Source organism: Aquila chrysaetos, chromosome 15 (genome assembly GCF_900496995.4).
Source record: "Aquila chrysaetos chrysaetos chromosome 15, bAquChr1.4, whole genome shotgun sequence".
Taxonomy (NCBI): Eukaryota; Metazoa; Chordata; class Aves; order Accipitriformes; family Accipitridae; genus Aquila; species Aquila chrysaetos.
Genome location: NC_044018.1, coordinates 19,793,331 through 19,814,040, shown reverse-complemented (window position 1 = coordinate 19,814,040; position 20,710 = coordinate 19,793,331). Strand labels below are relative to the sequence as shown.

Genomic DNA, 20,710 nt, shown 5'->3' with positions numbered 1-20,710 from the left:
AGTATCAATCTTTATTATGATAACAAAGTTTAAAACAGGATTTTAAGAAGTTAATACCCCTCTTAAGCAAAGTGTTAAGTCGGTGTTGCCATAATATAAAGGGAAAAGTGTACGAATAAATGGACATACAAGAAATAGTACCACCTGCCCCTCCCACCCCCCATCCAACAGACTCAAGTGGATTTTGATTCCAATTATACAGGTCCACATCAGCCAACATTACCATTCACTGCTGTTCAATCATCTACCTTCCATTCTTCTGGCGCCACTTGCTGAATAAAACCTACCATGCCACTGAAGCATGCTCTGACATGTAACAACTGCAGTCTTGACCTGTCAGGAGCTTACAGTAGTCACCCAAAGCAGACCAGATCCAGCTCTGCTCAGTCCTCCCTAATTATACCATTTTTCAAAGCACTTTAATCTTTGTGTTCAATCATTCTTTATGGTCTTTCTTAACTAAACACATATTCAAGCCGGTTATTGCTAGTCTCCTGTTCTCTTTCCGAATAATTTCAGAACACATTTTATATGTACATTAGTAATTCAGTATTTTAAAATTAACTTTCTATTATCAATAGCTATACACATCAGATGGTAGTATCTACAGGAACGATGTTTTCATTTTACTTTCTGCTGTCATTCTACTTCATTCCCCTGTGTTTAACCTTGAAACCCGAATGACAATGCTTCCTACATCAGTGCCTGCAGACATTCACACTGAAGCTGGAGGAGCTGAAGTATCAGTGCCTGACAGGGTTTGCTCTTTGATCAGCTCAGGTGGTGCAAAGCCAGCTGGCTGCAGTTATTCTGTTGCCCAGGGAACAACAACTGAAGTGTATACTTCCTAAATCTGCACAGGAGGCCCTTCTGCAGCATTGCCACAGCAGCTCTTGCTGTGCAAGGCTGAAGTGGTGAAGCTGCTATAGCTACCGCCCAGCTGGTGCCCATTAATGCTCTCAGTATGACAGGAACAAGCAGCTAGTGTTCAGAAACCTTCCTCCTTTCCATTGACAAACACAGAGTTATCATTCTTCCTTATTAATCAATGTAAATATCCCTCTCCTAGTTTACTAAAATGAAGAAATAGAGAAAAAATGATTCAAGTACTCATCTTTTTTTAAAAGAATAACCTTGTAGCTTTTTTAGTCAATTTGTAAAAAGATGAACGGTATTCTATTTATTCAACGACATGTCCTTCACAGGCAAAACAGGTGGAAAAACAACGCACCATACTTTCTCTGGGATAAGAATTTCATCTTTTGTGATAAAAGCCTGTGTAATCTTTAATTTTATATTTTTCTGAAATATATGGGGCAAGATATAGGAATAAAGAGTTGTAGGCAGTTTTCTTTCCATCACTTAGGTGCACCTTTTAGCTACCAAAAGACAGCCTTTGATTTTTGAAAAATACAAACATGGAAACAGGGCAGAAACATAACACAGCAGCTCACTGTGTATCCTAATAGAAGTATGTTTTCAAGTGGAGCTGAAAGTAGAAATAATTAGTAGAAAAACGGTAACATGCAACAGTCCAGACATACTCATACACAGGACATCTTCCATACTTAGCTGTTGTCTCATTACTCCAACCTGTGGAAAGCACTGCATAAACAGCAGCCCTCTTGTTAGCACGCAGATCACAGATGACCATAAATTCACATTTACTGCACACCAATACAACACAGATAGGGGCTTAGCTCTCTAGACAACAGGTTCCCACGTTCGCATTCTATATACAGATGTCTAAGGAGGTTTTAAAAACCTCACAAGCTGGACAGTAATGCAGAGAGAATGACCTAAGAGTGTGCAAAGGTGTGGGGTATGACATGGAGAGACGGGTAAACCCATCATGTTGTACGGAAACGGGAGACAGAACCTGCAGAAAGCAGGCAGTCAGCAGGCTGAAAAATTGGAGAAGGCATAAATTGCACTTTTTTATAGTCTGATGTTTCTTATGCTATCCAGAAGTGATTTGAGACAATGTTCCAGCACATACCTTTTTTGGGGGATATGCTCTGCAGATATACATCTATTTGAGGGAGCTCAAAATTTACTGACTGCATTTCTGGAACTCTGCCATACGGGGACAGCCCAAGTGAAGAACTGCAGCCATCGCTGTATTGATGAGCTGAACTTTGCTCTTCAGGCAGAATTTGGCTGCAACACTGTAAAAGCTGCTCAGCAGCACAAATAGGCATGCTTTCTTTCTGACATTTCACATGACCAGATCTCATAAGTCACAACAATGACTTATGGCTTGTTTGATACTTCAAATACATCTCTCTAGGTACTTTAACAGAGTAGAAAAGAATGGAGAACCTAGCACTAACTATGCGCTTTTGTTTGTTTGCAATAATTTTCCTGCTATCATTACCACCAGCACACCGTAACCACAACAGTGGGAGCCATAGGAGAAGCAAGGTATCAGCTGGCCACATAAAAAGCATTGTGAGATTTAACCCTGTGCTGAGGAGAGCTGTGCAATACACCAATAAAAGTTAATGAACCATACTTACATGTTGGCTTCCATCATTACTAAGGCTAGCGAAGCTGAACACCCTTATCAACGTTGATACTTTTACACACACAAAAAAAGGGCAAAGAAAAAGCAGGAGTCTCATGGAGGCACTCACTTTCATCACCAAAGCAGCCACAGCAGCTGTCAGTTAAGTAGGGCTAGATGACAGCAATGCACTAAGGTTCCCACTTGATGTTTCACGAGGTATTAAAACACTGTACTCCTTAACAAGTTAATGGGAACTGCAAACCACTTATCCCCCCACTGAATCAGGCACCTTACTAGACAGTTGCATATTCAATGGTCTATCTAAATAACCTTTAGCATTCCCATTCTACTCCAAAGGAGTTCCAAAGACAAATATAATGACTTGACAGTTCATGGAAATCTACTTTGAACGGGACAAATATCACTATATCCAACACCAGCAGTTTATGTGGCTGCCTCAAGCTTGCTGGACCAAGTTCTTACCACTAGTTTGATTTGAAAAGGTAGGTTCACTACCCGTTATACCAGCCTTTCACAATATCCACTTCATACTTTTTCTCGATAGAAACCCAGATGTGTGGCCGCTATCAACAGACACAAACTTTCTTCCAGCAATAACTTGTGATTCAGAGCTTAGATCTCAGAGTCATAACCTGCTTATATCTTTACATTATCTGGCCAATCACATAACAAGCACAAGTAATTAATGGAAGAAAATAATTATAACAATTAGTAGCTAGACACAGTGTAATTCAATTTTCTGTTCATGAAGTCAGTTACAAATGCTACAATAAGAAAGCTAGTTTTACTAATACAAGAAAAATAAGTTACTCGCGTTTGGTTTTTTTAGTTGAATTTCACTTACCTGACATCTCAAGATATCAACAGCTAGCATATCCAGAAAGTTCCAAGAAAAAGAATAAATATTGCCCTATGCTAGTCAGCAGTTTTCTCAACTTGGGGCATTCAAACAATACATGTTGTTCTTAGTCAGCTGCTAACTATCATGCAGTTGTCCTCATTGGTTTACAGCTCTGAAGTACCCATAGGAGAGAAACCCTACAATAGGTTTTTTCATTGAACTTAAATGGAGAAAGACATACAGCCCTTTCCTGAAAAGCTTATCATCTAAGAAGAAAAAACCATGAAAATACAACCAACTAAAAACAACCCCCAAAAAGCCTTGGTGGGTTTTTTAAGCCCTAAGCCATCCCACAGTCAAATCTTCAGCTCAGAGATGGAATACAATTTCTTTGCTAGTACTGACCAAATACGCCTTAAGTTTATTCCAAACGCAGAATCTTATTGGGGTGTCCAATCTCACTGGGATCAGAGAGGCATGGCTCTTTAGGAGGGACAGATCAGGAAGGTGAGAAGGGAGAATTGCCCTTCATGAACAACAGCAACTAGAGTGCATAGAGCTCTGTGGAAGGATGAGGGCCAGCTGAGAGCTGACGGTTTAGCATTAGAAGGTAGACCAATGTGGCAACATTGCAGTTGGTGTCTGCTACAGGAAGGATGAAGCAGAGAATAACACAACCTTCAGACAACAATAAGGAGCTTTACATTCATAGGTCCTGGTCCTCATATGGGACTTTAACCACCTCAGTGTCTACTGGAACGGAAATGCAGCCGGATACAGGAGGTTTCTGCAGTACATTGATGATAACTAAACACCAGCGATCAATGAGACAATGGAGGTGTTCTGCTGGATCTCAGTTACAAACATCAAAGAACCGGTCGGAGGTGTGAAGGCTGGGGGAAGCCTGGGCTACAAAGATCAGGAGATGGAAGAGTTCATCTTGTTGCCTGATATGAAAGATCAAGGCAGATAACAGAATCACGCATCACCCTGAGCTTCAGGAAGCAGACTTTAGCCTGGTTAGGGATCAGCTTCAAAGAATCCCATGGAAGACAGACCTGGAGAGAAAGGGGATTCAGAAGAACGGGTTGATTTTCAAGGTTTACCTCCTCCGAGCTCAAGAATGGTCCATCCAGATGAGTAGGAAGTGAAACAGAAGGGGCAGGAGGCTTGCATAGGTGAACAAGCAGTTCCTGGCTAAATTCAAACATAAAAAGAAAGCGTACAAGAGGTGGAAGGGACAGGTGACTTCAGAGAGATACAGAAACAATATCTCACCACACAAGAATGTGGTGAGGAAGCCAAAGCTCCTCTGGAGTTGAATCTGGTAAGAGACAAAAATCAACAAGAAGGGCTTCTACAGATATATCAGCAGCAAAGGGAATACTTGAGAAAATGGGGGCCCACTGCTGAATGGGGCAGGGGACCTGATTACAGAGAACACAAAGAAGTCCAAAGCAGTGAATGTTTTCTTCACCCTGGTTTTTACTACCCTCAGGATTCAGGGATCCCAGGCCTCCAAGACCAGTGAGAAAGTCTGGACCAATAAAGACTCACCCTCCATAGAGAAGCATCAAGTTTGGGAATATTTAAACAAATGGGACCTGAGTGGAGGCATTCACAAGAGCTGAGGAAGCTGGCCAATGTAATTATGAGGCCACTTTCAATTATTTTTGAAAGGTCAGGGTGATGGGGAGAGGTTCCTGAGGACTTTAAGAAAGTCAGCCTCCACTCAGTCCCTAGGAAGGTGACAGATTAAGTGAACCTGTAAAACATTGCCAAATATAAAGTGACTGGGAGCACTCAGTACAGATTTATGAAGAGGATATCATGCCTGACAAATTTGACTGCATTCTGCAATGAAAATTAAATTGAAAATACAGGCTCGGTAAACATGGGGAGAGTAGCTGATGTTGTTTATCTTTACTTTAACAAGCCTTTGGTATAGTCTCCCATAACATCCTCACTGACAAGCTGATGAAGTACAGGTGGACAACGTGGTGGGTTGAAAAGTGGCAGAACTGCCATTCTCAAAGGGTTGTGATCAGTGGCATGAAATCCACCTGGAAGCCCATCACTACTGGTGTACCCCAGGGGCTAAGAGTGGGACCAATACTGTTTGGCATCTTCATTAATGACCTCAGGGAACCTCAGAGGGACCGCAACAGGCTGCAGAAATGGACCAACAGGAACCTCATGAAGTTCAACAGTGAGACGCAAAGCCTTGCACCTGCAGAGGAATAACCCCATGCTCCAGTGCACACTGGGGGGGCTGAGCAGCTAGAGAATAGCTCTGCAGAACAGGCCCTGCGGGTCCTGGCAGCAACAATGTAAACACGAGCCAGCAGTGCACTTGTGCCAAAGAAAGCTAACAGCCTCCTGGGCTGCATTAGACAGATCATCGCTAGCAGGTCGAGGGATGTGAACCTTCCCCTCTACTCAGTCCTGGGCAGACCACATATGGAAAACTGCATCCAGTTCTGGGCTCCCCAGTACAAAAGAAACATGGATATACTGGAGCAAGTGCAGGTAAGGGCCACAGAGATGATGACGGGATTGGAGACTGAAAAAGAGAAGGCACAGGGTGAGACTTATTAATGTGAATAAATAATGATGTTAGGAACTAAAGAAGACTGAGTCAAACTCTCTCAGTAGCACCCAGTGACAGGATAAGAGGCAATAAGCACAAATTGAAATAAAGGAAAATTCCACTTAAGCATAAAAAACCCAAAACATATAAGGCCCTAAAAAACCTGGTCTGATATCATTGTTGATTCTGCTTCAGGTAGGAGGAGGTTGAACTCTAGTTCAACATCCCTTAAAACCCTCTGACATTCCTTACAACCTGAATTACTCCATGATTCTTAAACAGTGGAGAAGTGCTGTTGGTCTACTAGATGGCACACATACCCACAATGGACATCATAAAACCATGCTGAGCTGCAAAATAATCTTCACAATGCCAGAAAAGGCACATAAACATTAACCTCAAATTCTCATACTCCCTGTAGCTACCTGTCACTCCAGTAGCTACAGGAGCAGAAACGTCTGCAATGGTGCTTAAGTTTTATATCTAATGGTCAGAAATGTTAATGCTTGTTTGATGATGCATGAAGTCAATATAATCACACAGCTTCCTTTTAAAAAACACTCACACAAGTTAAGAGAATTAAGGTTGCAAACTATCACCTAAAAATTAGGGAAAAAAAGGCTTGAATTATAATAGTCTTCAAAATACTTTAACGCATTTTCACGTAAGCACTGTAGAGAATTGAATACACTACAGATTTAGTGTTATCAGATGACTAGATCAAACTCTAGATTTGCTACTTTATAAAAAAATTATCAATTAGCTAAACATTTAAGATATGGCTAGGACTTGAATTGTGGTGTTGATAAAAGTCAGCAGGAGAAAAAGAAAAAAAACTTTAGCGTTCTCTTAAGAGTCTATCAAGCAAGTGACTCTTCTTCAGCCTCTCCAGCGTTCCAAGAAAGATGGGACACGGAAAAGCTGAAGCAGGCTATCCTTCCATGGTGGGAAGGACACAGAAAATGGAATGTAAAAAAAGGTGAAATTGCAAAATGTCTTAACATTTACTGGAAGGAACTTGCACAGTATGCTTGGTTTCACTTGCATGATTCAGGAATAACTCTGAAGTCTAATACGAACCAGAATAAACCAAGCCTCTAAGTTTCAGTTATTTAACAAGCTAGTTGGACAAGAACACCTAAACACATACTATAAGACCTTATGCGTATCTACAAAATGTTATTTACTGCAACAATAGCATTGACTGGAGACGGAGAAAGAACGCATTTTCTTTCAGTTTATTATACTATTTCAGTTCAATATTTGAAAATTTTGATTTAAAAAGCTATTTGAAATTGGAGAAGGAAAACTATTTTTCTTGTTCTAAGCTCAAAAAAAAAAAAGGGGGAAGGAGGGGGAGGAGAATGAAGCCTTCTAATACTGAAGGATAGAGCAGCTTGACAATTCAACAGATTCTCTCCCAGTGACAGTTCTAATTCAGAAGCGTTTTATCCACTTCCTGTATTTTAAAAGCACTCTTTTCAATATCATGACCATCCTGTAATACTCCAATTTCAGTAATTTTCTCTCCTCCCTCTTCTTTCTGATATTAGTTCTATTTTGCTTCACAGCACAAATGTTACAATTATCCTGATAATAGCTGTCAAATAAAGATAAAATCCTAAATCAAGGGATAACAAGCATCTGTGCTTCAAGTTAATTATATTATATAGAATCCCCCGGTTCTTACACTTTTCCCTATGTATCTGCTCTTACACACTGGCTGAGATACTACTGAGCTTGACTCCTACTGCAGTCTTACATATGAATAAGATTATAGCACAGACTAAGATAATACAGCTATGTTACCTGTCATTTGGACTGAACTCAATATACATCCATGCACAGAGGCCTTCAAACCTGAACAGCAATTAGCGTGGAACAATTTCTCAAGCCATTCACCACTTCTGTAGTGGTTTTTCATCATCTGGATCAGATAGTAAGCCACAGCACTTAAAACCTTATTGAAGGGTACTTGTAAAGGAACACTACAGATTACATATAACAGCTAGAATTCCTAGAAAAACAACAGGTACAAGCTACAAAGAACATTAGGAGAACACCAAGCACATTTATTTCCTCCTTCAAACTATGGGAATAAACTTTCTTCTGTACAAGCCTCCACTACTGCTGAGAAGAGCACTGGGGAATATTTAGAGAGATGCATTCAACTTCCCTCCCCATTTTAATAACTGTAGCATATCACATGGCTGTACCAATGATTTCCCTACATGGAGTGTTTTCACTACAGCAAAGGAAAGTGAAACCAGTGAAGTCAGTGTCACCTGCTGTTTTCAATACTAAGCAGTTGAAAGCATCACCAGCAGCATTATTTCCAATACCCTTACTGATGAATTTTCTCTGCAGGAAGTTTTTGGTTTTTTTTTTTTTTAATAGACAAGTTTACTGTGCGTACATGCAATGCACCAGACAACCATAACTCATAGCAGGTTTAATGTTTTTAAATTAATGGGTTTTAAATGCAAACTTTATTTTCCTTTTCATCAAAATTAAACAGCAGTTTTGTGTTTGTATGTCTCTATGTTCTGGATCTACAAACCCAAGCTATTTATACTGAGTCTTCAGGTGCCACTGTGCAGCGGTTATATCTTGTTTGCACACGTGCCTGCCTGCATGTGTAAAGTTGCAGATAACAACAGCCTTCTCCATTTGCACTTTCTTTTGCCCTCTGGTGGCTTTGTATGTCCCTACATGTAATGGAAGTACAGAACCGATTTTTACAGGGGTTGAAAAACACATTTGCACTGGGAAAATAAATCGGTTTCCACATATATTTCAATAGATTTGAATAAGAAATTGAACTCTTAAGAGAAGCAGGGGCAAGCGCAAACACAGAAGACAACAGCAACATAGAAAATTATTTTTAAAGTACTTAATTTCAAAATAGTCTGGGAAAGGTTTTTAAACCAACTTTAAGAGTGCTGCTTTCATTAGTCACTCACTTTACAGATAGAACCTATTTTTGTTGCAGTGGTAACAACCTGACTTAAAAAAAATCTCATTATTGTTACACTTGATAGAGATTTTGGTTTTAAATTTCATTTTTCCTCTTCCTAGTGAGAGAAATTCATCTAGCTTTATCCCATGGACTTAAAACAAGGATTTATCTGAAATGCTAAAGTTAAAAACAAAAGAGGCATTCCACCGTGACCTCCCCAAATAGTGTTATTAGTGTCACAGTATCAACTCCTAGTCTTACAGGAGTTGACACTTTCAGATAATTCCATGCCATGCCAAAGGCGAGAACAACTGAAGGACTCCAGAAAACTTGGTGGTCAAAAAAGCGACAGATGAGCTTCTCTGTATACAAAAGTTAGTTAATGCATAGTAGAGAAAAATAATTTAAGCCATCCTGACATGATACTGCACTCAGAACTGGTAGTTACAACTCAGAAAAAAGTTCTTTGTGTCAAGACTGACAGTTCTCTGAACCTAATGTGCAGCAGTAGCTATGGAAGCCAGCAAAACATCAGGCATCTTTACAAAGGGCACTGAGAATAAAATAGAAAGCATTGTTTCACATCCCCTTAAAAACTTGATAATGCCCATATCTCAAAAGGAGAATGCAATTCTAGTGTTTGCATCTAAAGAAGGGCATAGCAGATTTGGAGAAGGGCAACGTAAACGAAGATGGTAGAAAAACTGTCTTATTAGATGTTCAACAGGTTAGAACTATTTCATTTAGAAGGAAAACACCTTGGGAAGAACATGACCTAAGTTTACAGAAACAGAAAAGCAGTGGCAAGGTGAAAGAATTGCTATTACAGGCCAAATCTTGTAATCTTAGAACTAAGTGGCACTCACTGAAATAGTACAAGGTAAGTTTAAAAAGAAAGGGTGGGGACTTTGGCCAGTGAGTAGCGGACTGAAAATTGATGTTAAAAAAGTTTGTGGCAGAAGGCAATCTCATCTGGTTCAAAAAGGGATTAGAGACCTATCTATAAACCTGTCTATGCTGTTCTACATAGGATCTCCTGTTGCTGCTGTAGGAGTCATGATACTTGTATAGATGAACCAGTCATTGATCTGATCAACAGGTTGGCACTATTCCATTTGGAAGGAAAAGGTAAAGATAGTTCTTATATACTTACCTCTCACAGAAATGGCAGCATGAAGGTAAAATGCCTTGCTGCATCTCACCCAACCACTCCATACCAAAAATAGTTCACGCTAACAAACAAGATCGTTGTGTCATTCCTTTTTTTTCCCCCCACCTCTGTAGGTTTTCCACTAGAACTGATAGTTATGTCCAAGAAAATTTTTAATTCTGTATAGGTAAAGGTTACCCTGATAATCAATCAGGATAACTAGGCTCCCTTTCCTCCAGATCTACTTTGGAGATAAATAGGAATGGTATCTCAGCAGCTCTTCCTCTGTTCCCCTCAACCCCCAAAGCAGAAATGGACAGGAAGTCATACTAGGGTTTGTGACAACCAATTCTTAAGCAAGCCGTATTTCAAAATAAAAGGAGGGCACAGACAAGGAATGAAACACACACAGATTAATTTGCAGCACTGAAAACACTCTTACTTTTCCCAACAGTTCAAGTAATCTTATTAGTACATTCAGGTGAACTGCAAATAATCCTGTTATGGAGGAGCATGAGATGGAGAACATACTGTGCTCTGTAAACTGCAAATTTTTATGGAAAAGTGTACTGTATTTAAAATTCCTCCAAGTTTTTCTTAGCCATTGAAGCTAAGTAGCTGCTCAATAAAATGAAAGTCTGAAAACAGACTGATCAATAGCCCTTCCTTCATCAGCACACACATCCTGGGATGCCAGTTTCACTGGTCACCAGGACAAGATGATCTGATTTGAAAAGGGAAAATGTTGAAAGGAGATGAGCAAAAAATAGCATTTGGTCTGCTTGCTTTTATGAAGGGAATGGAAGAAAAAATGACCACCCTCTTTTTCCTTTCAAATTTTTTGCATTTATAAATATACAACAGAGACCTTCACTGATAGCTGGTTTAGATTTTAAACAGCTCTGCAATTGATAGACTGCAGTCATGTTTCCCTCTTTTTAAAGAAATCTCTAGTGTCATTAGCAACAAATATGAATCAGAACAGGTACAACAGCATATACTGATGCCATCAGTACAAGAGATGCTTATTAATTTGACAAGTCTGCCTAAGAATCAAGTTAAACTATTTAAATGCTTATTTTGCCTTCACCTCATGGTGCATTTCTGGCAGCAGTTAAGAGTCATCAGATATCAATGGGCATTTAAACATTTTAGGGCTCATTTTCCTGCTAATACTTTTCTTTACACATTGTTTAAGTCTTTCCTTCATGAACTACTACAGAAGACACCCAAAGAACAAGGTGACAAGTATTCTTCCTAATGTTTTTAAGATCTGTGACTGCCAGCTTACAAAAAATAATAATAAATCTATCAAGAACACACATTCACGTTTTTCTTTCTGGCTTTGCATTTCCATGTGTAGTTGTACATAACGTGTCTTTCATCCTCTGTTCCCACAGGAATTTTTAAGAGAAATAACCAATGACCATTCTTCTCCAAGCAGCACAGGATATAGCATTCTATGAAAAACTGCCCTCCTTCAAAATAGCTGTCATTTTTTAATTGTACTTGATGAGACTAAAGTCACACATTTCAAGGATGACAGAAGTACCAGACAGCATGTGACATGTTGCTCCTTTGCTCAGGACTGCCTATGGTCTTAATGTCATCAAGAATAAGAAATGTCAGCTGTTTAAAAAACAAAACAAAACAAAACAACAAACACTTTCTCTCAAAGTTCTGCTAAATATCATTCAATGATGAAAAGCACAGGTAAAATAATCACAAGCAACTCCTAAAACAATTCTTCAGTATAGTCTATATAATTTATTGACATTATTTAAAGAGTTTGAATTATTCCTTTCAATTAGTCAAAGCATGGACATTTGTTAAACCTCAGATTACTTGAAACCTTTCCATAAGCTCAGAAATTACCATGCTGGCAAAGAGCTCTGGTCCACGGTCTAATTCAGAATTTAGTATCTGAAAACAGCTAGAAAAGAGTACTGTCTTCAGAAGCAAAAGCTAGGATAAATTAGACAGTTATCATCGTTAGAAACATATTTTGCCTCAACAAACGTGTGCACCTAATACCCAGCAATTAAACATTCACTTCAAATTGAGAAGTGTGAAATTTTCTCTAATTCATCAGCATTCTTTAAGACATACCTGCACAATACTTAGCAATCCTAATTACAACACGACCACCTCATAGCACGAGACACTATAAAAGCTATACAAAAAGGATAACTGTTCCAAAACTCTGTTCTTCTCTAGAAGGACCAAATTCTCTCCAAAATTATTTCTCTCAATTTTGTGGAATAAGCTGCACAACAGAACCATCATACCGAGATAAGCAGAACAGAAATTCTTGACCATATCTTTTTACCTTAATTTATTTCATATATGTCTTTATCATGTCTTTTGTCTAATTTCTGAAGTACTTGCATGTTTCCCTGCAATACATTCTCCAAAACAAACAATCTGTGTATTTTATAACAATCTGCAATGGAGAACCATGACAGATATTTTATTTTTTGGCAACTCAATAAAGTCGGGTACAGTTCTCCAGCCCTGAGGCCAGCTAACACAGTTAAGCTCAAAATTTTTTCAGGGTAAGCTGAAAGAAGGAGGCCGCACTCCAAATACTCATGATGTTCTTGGACCACCTCTGAGCACCATTGCCTGAAAGTGCTAGGTGGCCCACACCAAAACTGCTCAGGGAGCATCCTGAGTCTAACAGCACACACTACTGCAAGTCAGTCCCTAGGTCAATGCCATGGCCCTGTTCAAGTTACTGGAATACATATATAACCTTAAAATATTAGTCTAATATCCTGAAATTATTTATTTTACTCTATGGGTTAGAATTTCCAGCAAAAAATATCATTATAGCAATACTGATGCAAAAAAAAAAGAGCAGCCAGCTGTCCAATACCAAAACCTGATTATTCAATATTAAGTTGTGGGGTTTTTTTGGTTTTGGGGGGTTTTTTTTGTTTTTTTTTTGGTTTTTTTTTGTTTTTTTTTTTTTGTTTTTTGTTTGGTTTTGGGTTTTTTTGTTGTTTTTTTTTTTTTCAGTCAGCAGGTTTTATACCTCACAAGCTAGCAGGTAAGGGTTGTTTTCTTCTTAAATACTCACACACACACACTCTCCACACCTGCTCCCACGCTGCTTCACATCATTAAAGTAAATAATTCCAAACATCAGACTTCAATGCTGTTATTTTTTGTGGCCCATTATGTCACATTCTAATTTTCAAGTTTTCAATTACATAAAGGTACTCTTGTGGCTGTGAAAATACCCTTGCAATCCAATTCACGATTGCATAAACTATCAGCATAAACATTTTGCTTAGTTTGCTAGCAGTGTTTGAAATGGTAAAAAAGAGAAATGAAGTCTTCAGACCACTGTTCATCTTACAGCAGCATCAAAACTAAAAGTTAGACTCAACAATTTAAGAATCAACAAATGATTTCATTGAGCATTTCAGTAAATGGCATGGAAAGCAAGAAGAACATAAGGCCTCAGGAAAATAGGGGGAGTTGCCACAGATGAAGAAACAAAATGCAAAATAGAAAGCACTAATAAAAAAACTGAGCAGGCAGACATTTAGTCACAATAATAGATTTCTCTACTGACAAACACTAAATGGTACAGAAAACACCTACAAAATGCTAACACGTAAGGGCCATATCTTACCCCTTTAACATTTCTACAGTCTTACACAGAACTGATTGCCCAAAGGCTGTGTACCACCTCACACCTTGTTGCTTACTCACGCATAGTTGCAGTCATATGCTTGTCCTTTAAGTGACATACCCCTTATTTGTTTTTGAGATCTCCTTCCTTCAGGATCTCCTTATTTCTCCAATTATACTACTTCCTTCATTTCTTCACTTTGTCTTTCAGTAAACATTTCCCCATCAGATCTGTGACAGTTAACAGTACATTGGCATTGCCTATGATTATGCTCTTGAGATCAGGTCATTTACTTTTACCCCCACCCCCAAGCATTTCCTTCACCTGCAAGCAGGAGATATGCTGAAGTAGCTGCTTACAAACACTCCCTGAAAACTCACCTTTACAGTAATGGAGATAGCTACCTAGATCCAATTAGAGGTTCAGCAGGCAAACTGTATTTTCCACCAATGCAGAATTTTTAGTCTGGATCATTTCTCTATTTCCACTCCTCTATCTCCCCATCACTTCATGTAAACCCACCAGTTTGCCTTACCCCTTGACTTCTCAAACAATTTTACCATCTCTTCTAAGCATCTGTACATCTACCAGAACGTAGTAACTACCCAAGTACCTAGCCATGAGATAGTATCAAAATTTAAACAAACCACTAGTTCCTCACTGATATTCTGAATAGTTGCATCGGTATCTCAGAGCAATGTATAATTCTGAGGTTTTATTCTACCTTATAGGATATAATGAAAGTTATGTTCAGGTTCTGCAAAGAATAAAGTAGAAACTATTGGATTAAGGCTTCCCTTTATATTTATAAAAAATTATTTTAGAATGATAGTTTTCCCCAAACACATCGTCATGAGCATTCACCCTCTTTACTGAATATTCTGCTGTGCAGAGACCAGACGCAAGTCATTCAGAAAGAAGCCATCCACTGCTGGCAAAGTGGCACGGCTGCAAAACTCTTCAAAAGGCCTACAAAAAAATCCCTCTGCATTCTCTATTCCTTTAATAAGTAGCTGAAATTTACTTTATAAGTCCTTAGGAAATAGTCCGTCTCCATTTTAACAGTATTCTAAAACGGCAGGTGAGAGAAGGGAAGGGATGTATAAACAAGAGAGCAGATTAAAATGAAGTTCTATAAGAAACAAAGCATAGCAAGACACACTCACACTCAAAAAACACATACAACCTGTACCTACACACATCCACCTAACTGGTAAATTTTTCAAATACCCGATGACAGTGTATTATAAACTGGGCTGACAAAGACGGCATCATTCAGAAATCAACATATTTCCAAGTATTCCCCAACTTCATCTTAACCCAGGGCTCCCACTTTTTTCAGCCAACCCCAGAGCTGAGGCTTCCATCACCTACTTTACAAAAGAATACAAAAATGGTATTAGACACATTCCACAGTCTGTTGTCTGTTGGTATTTCTTCCTGCCTCCGAACACTATTAAAAATCCATTCAAATGGCTTTCCAATTTCCGCTCCTGTAGCCTGAAACTTCAGCAATACTGAGACTGTATATGGATCGTACTCCAGTGGGGTCTAGGGCTTTGTCAGGTTTTCCTTGTTCTAGTTCCCAAGTGACTCCACTCTAGCATGATCTACAAGGTTTGGGCATTTCACCTCATCACAATGAAAAATTTATCCTAGCACGGGCTTGTGGCAGTACATTCCCCCCCAACCCCCCATCCCGCCAGCAGGAAACAAAACTTCTCCAGGCAGGGAGAAGGGGAAGGAAACCCCGGAGGCCGCAGGTTGAAATTTGAACTGGCCAATCGAGATGCGCGAGGTACACCGAGGTGACCCTCCCAGCCAATAGGATTAAACGCCCGCCGGTCAGATTCGACAGGGGTATAACCGGGTCCCGCCGGAGGACCCGCTGGAACCAGTCCTGGGAGCAGCGGGTCTGCCGTCGGGGACTCCCCCTCGGCCGGTAACTCCTCGAGGGAGAGAGCCCTCAGCCCTTCGGGGAGCGGTACGCGCGTTTTGAGCCGTCACTTTAAATCTTGGGGATTCTTAAGTCGGCCGTGTAGTATTAATTCTCTCTACATCATTGAGCCTGGGGTTTTATAAAATGTTACCGGACGTGTAACTAACTTTTGCTGAAGAATAAATCTGAGTTTTAACACCTGTTGGATTTGGTTAGTCATGCATCTGTAATAAGGCTAGAATGCACCTCTGAGTAGTGAAGCAAGGCTTCTTTCAAACTTTTAGCAATACGCATGTGAAATTATTTTCCCCTCAGCAGGTGAATAGACCTCTTGGATGGCTACCAACTTCTTGCAAATTTGAAGACTAATTTATCCTCATTTTTAAACTTCTTATTATATTTAGTGTACCATTATTCTCATTGGTTTATATCATTATTTGGAGGGTACATTCTTGACCCTCACCCCACCCCATCATTATTCTTTTCTGATATTTAAAAGTGCATTTCTACTAAGATACTATAATGTCCTTAATTACTTTGTCACCTTTCTTATTCACTTTTTTTAAAAGTGTCACTCCTGTCACATTTTAGTTAAAGTAAAAACCAAATAGCCAACTGAGTACAGCTAGTCAGAATAGCAAAAAAGCAGTAAGGTGTAAAGTTCCTAGAATTGTTCTGACAGGGATTTTCCACTAAATACAGCATCCTCCATTTTAATTCTGGACCGCTGTGAAGCAAATTATTTGATTTCTGCTTTGTTGAACATAACTAAGATATCAATAAATATTAAAGGCAAATAAGCACATGTAAATTTTCAGAGATTAAGCATTAACCAATTAAAATGCAACTGCAGTACTCTAGCTTATTGCCACTTTTATCATCACCCAAAACCCTCTGTATATTGTACCCTTTTCTCAACAATCCATCCTTTTAGCTTTTTTTTAGAACCTAATCTATATCATACTGAATTTTAACAATCTAATTTAACTTCTAAAACTAGAAGACTACAAAACTCATTTTTCCCCTTAATTTTTACCTACTTTAAAGCTGTCAGTAGCAATCTTATCCTGTTCAAGAAAAAAACCCCACCCCCTATTTTAATTCACTTGACTTGCCACAGTAAAGGGGAAAAATAATGCATCAATACATCACAAAACGGACTAACAGTGCATAAGTTCATCTAGATATCTCAAGTATTAATTTTACAAAGCCTTCTTCCCCCGTCCCCAAGATAGTCAGATTTTAATCCTCCTTTTCCCTCTTATACCTAGCTACTTCACGTATTTATGCACTCTTCTCCCTTCAGTTAGGGAATCTGGGATAAAATACAGCATTCCTAATTCTTACAGTGCTCACAATACTAAATAGCTGCCAGACACATTTGCAGGAAAAAAAAAAAAACAAAACAAAAAAAAACCCACCAAAAAACCAAGTTACTTCTCAGTGTAAAGACTGTCTAAAATAGGTAGCTCATGTCAGGGATTTTTATTTATTTATTTTAAACCATGGATCTGAAGGATCCAATTATATTTCTAAAACATAGGAAGCCACTAGGTTCACAGATTGCTACGCTGATATCTCCCCCACCACCACCATAAAGTTTGTTTAAAAACCCTAGGAAATCATTTATTTATTAGAGATGCAAAATTAACCTTACAAAACATTATCTGTTACCAAATCAGTTTTAGTGTTTTATCAAAAAACATTCAGTGTTTTATCATGCTTTGGCTATATCTGGACTACCATTTGAACATGAGAAAAGCAATTTTTTAACAGTAAAGGTGGCAAATGACAAGAAGCAGAAAGACAACATCACCTCTGATCAACTACTAGATCTACTGAATACACATCTTGCCCATTAGCAATGCGAGTTACACAGGAATGGTCTTAATACATTTCTAGCATACAATATCGCTGAGTACGTCAGAAATGTATAATATAGGCAAGTACTATGCCTTCAGCATAGCAGACATCTGATCTTTGCTGAAAGTTAGGCAAGATTACACATTACTAGTAAGCCTATCACTTGATAATAAAATCATCTTCCTATAACATCAGTAGTAATAGTATAAAATTCCCTAAGTGATATATCCATCATTGGTGGGACTGGGGGGACCACTATAATCAAGACAGGAACTGAGTAGAATAAGTTTTCCCTTTGCAATCACATGATTTTTCTAAATTGGTATTTCTAATGTGTGTGTAGCACTTAAAAACAATCCAGTAGACAACACGGAAATTAGTTTTCACTGACATGGAAGCCTAGCTATTATGACTCATGAGCACATGACTTTGCTCTTCAGTAGGTGTACCAATAATAATAATAATAATGTACATTTGAAGTTGTACCTCCTTATGCCTCTTTCACTTATACAAGTCAAGGACAAGTAAAAAGATTTCACTTATCCATGAAGCAGGGGAAAAAAAATAATTTGTAAATCCCCCAGCGAGTGACAGGGGCAGATTGTTTCTACATTAGCATCACTCCTTTTGAAGGAGGTTTCCTACCTGTACGATTCAGGGGGGAAAAAAAAAAAAACAAAACAAAACCAAAAAACTTCATAACAATGACTTTGGAAGCAGATGCTGTATATATCGGGGGGGACGGGGACACCAAAAACATACATACATATACACATGCATGGAAAAAAAGCTTCAGATCTGTAAAATCCCACACAATCATGCTTAGAAGTAGCTAAAATGCCCTCTTCGAAGGAAAAAAAAAACAAACCACAAAAAAACCAAAACAAACCAAAAAACCCAAACATAGGAACTTCCCCATCCAAGAAAATCTTTCACCTTTTGATTAACAGCCTTGTTACATCAATACAAGGCCTCTCTCAACCAGAACAGCAAAAACTTCCAAACATTACTGCATCAGCATCCTTCTCAAACACACAGAGGGCTTATAATTTTCCATTTGATTCTTGACCCCACAAATAACCTATCGTTACCAGCTGAATAAGAGTATCAGTTTCCCTCATGCAATTCTTAGCACTCAGCAGAAATTAACAAAAAGCTTTGTGTATTACAATTATTTTGCTAAATTTAATCCCTACAAGAGGAAAGAGAAGCAAATAACATCAGATCCCTTGTATTTCAAAACATACAGCAAGACTGCTAGTGTTGTCTTTGACTTTGAGGCAGTAGTTTTAACTTTCAAGTAGTTAATAAAGTAAAAAAAGAGTTTGAACAATATATTGCAATATCAATAATCAATATGAACAATATCAATAATATTGCAACAGATGGTAACAACTGGATACTGAGGAAATATTTTTCACTACATTTTAAAAATACGGTATGATTAAAAAAAGGAAGAGTAGCTAAGTTCTAGGGAAAGTATGTTTAAAAAGAAATCTTTTATCTTGCGTAAGTCAGCTCTAGAAAAAGAATTAATCTACAGTCTGAAGAACAGCGAGTCCAGATGACTGAAACACTAAAGCAAATTATTCAGGAATCAATATTTTTCTGTATCACTACCTGCAAAATGCTTTTAAAAAGTTAATCAAGACTCAAAAAATCTCTCTTCAAAGTAGGTACACGGTATTACTCTTTCAGTTCAACCACTATTATATTCCCCAAACATCCTATATTAAAGGCATACTTCTCCTAGACACAAAACAAAGAACAGGAGAGCTGTGAAAAAAGTGCTCTTCTGTTTGCACCTACTACATGTTTTTTCATGAAATAACATAAGACCTTATTCATATCTTGGTTATGCTAACTATAAGTGTAAGAAAGTGAAAGACAACTCAGTATCTCTCCCAATATAAAAGAGGAAATTTCAAAGTTTTTTCATGAGTGCTTCACCCTATTCCATTAGCTTACTTCAGTGAGCTATGAAATGCAAAATGTACATGATTCCACTTTTCTTAAATGCCACATTTCACCACTTATTTAAGCAACTTCAAAAAATAGCTATTACTAATGGACACACACCACTTTTCTTCGCTCTCCCAGTTTCAACAACAGTCAAGATTTGCCAGTAGTATTGGGCTCAGATGCAGAGATGGTCACAGTACATATGACTGTTCCTGACAGCATCACCTCATTTGACTAGTACTTCAATGAGGAAAACAGTTAAGAGTCTTTTTAAAATAACAAAACAAATACAATAAAAAAAAAACCATTTTAAAGGTTTCCATTGCTTAATTTTCTGCAGAAAGTTTATGGCTGATGATTCTAAATGAAGATACATGAAGTAAAACAATAAACCCTCATGTTCAGAAACTAGGTAAACTAAATCCAGAACACAAGCTAGAATAGAAAACATACATATGAATTAATAGGTCCAATAATGGAAATCAGAAAACTCACAGATATTTGGAGTGTTTGGATAGAAGCTCAATTCTAGCCATCTCAGTAAGCTCTCTCCCAAAGAGAATTTTCAATTAATATGCATATTGCTGTAAGGAATTGCTATAAAGAACTTAAATACAGGCCTTCTTGAGAAAAAAGTATAAAATTATTTGTGTTCGCCATACTTTCTAGACCAATACTTGAGCTCAAGAATAGATACAAATTGAAAAAATGAAGACTGGTTAACATTAAACGGTACGTTACATACATGAAATACTGGACTTGATAAGCTATCTCGTACCATCTTGCTGTTCAGTTATGCACTGAAAAAGAGGTACAGAAATTCTTTAAAATGTTGCACACTATTCCGTGCAGCACAATATTCTTTAAGAAAATAAAAATGCAATCAACTCAGAAAGGCTAGAGAAAGAAACTTAGAAACTTGTTTTGGTTTTCTTTAAAGGAGACTTCAGACAACTTTCTCAGATTCTCCCCTGAAACTAGCCAGAAAATTACTAAGACTACTTTAGAATTTCAGGCCCAATTACTGCTTTCTCATTTTCTCCATGGATCACTGGCAAGGTGAGAAAGTTATGTTCACCAAGTCAACCAGAGAGTAAAAAGTAGTCAAAAAACAGGCTAATACCATTTCAGTGCTCTCTTAGTCAAAATGCCTACGATCATTTTCAGTTTAGAAAACAGAAAAAGCTCTTTATTACTCTACTTATCTTCTATAATTGTCTTCAAAAGATTCAC

General features: G+C 38.2%; 1 protein-coding gene across 6 annotated transcripts in view; it reads right to left on the bottom strand.

Annotated features, from left to right (window-relative positions):
- The window catches only part of EIPR1 (EARP complex and GARP complex interacting protein 1), a 101,780-nt gene that overhangs the window by 59,546 nt on the left and 21,524 nt on the right, over positions 1 to 20,710 (bottom strand). The window lies entirely within an intron of this gene.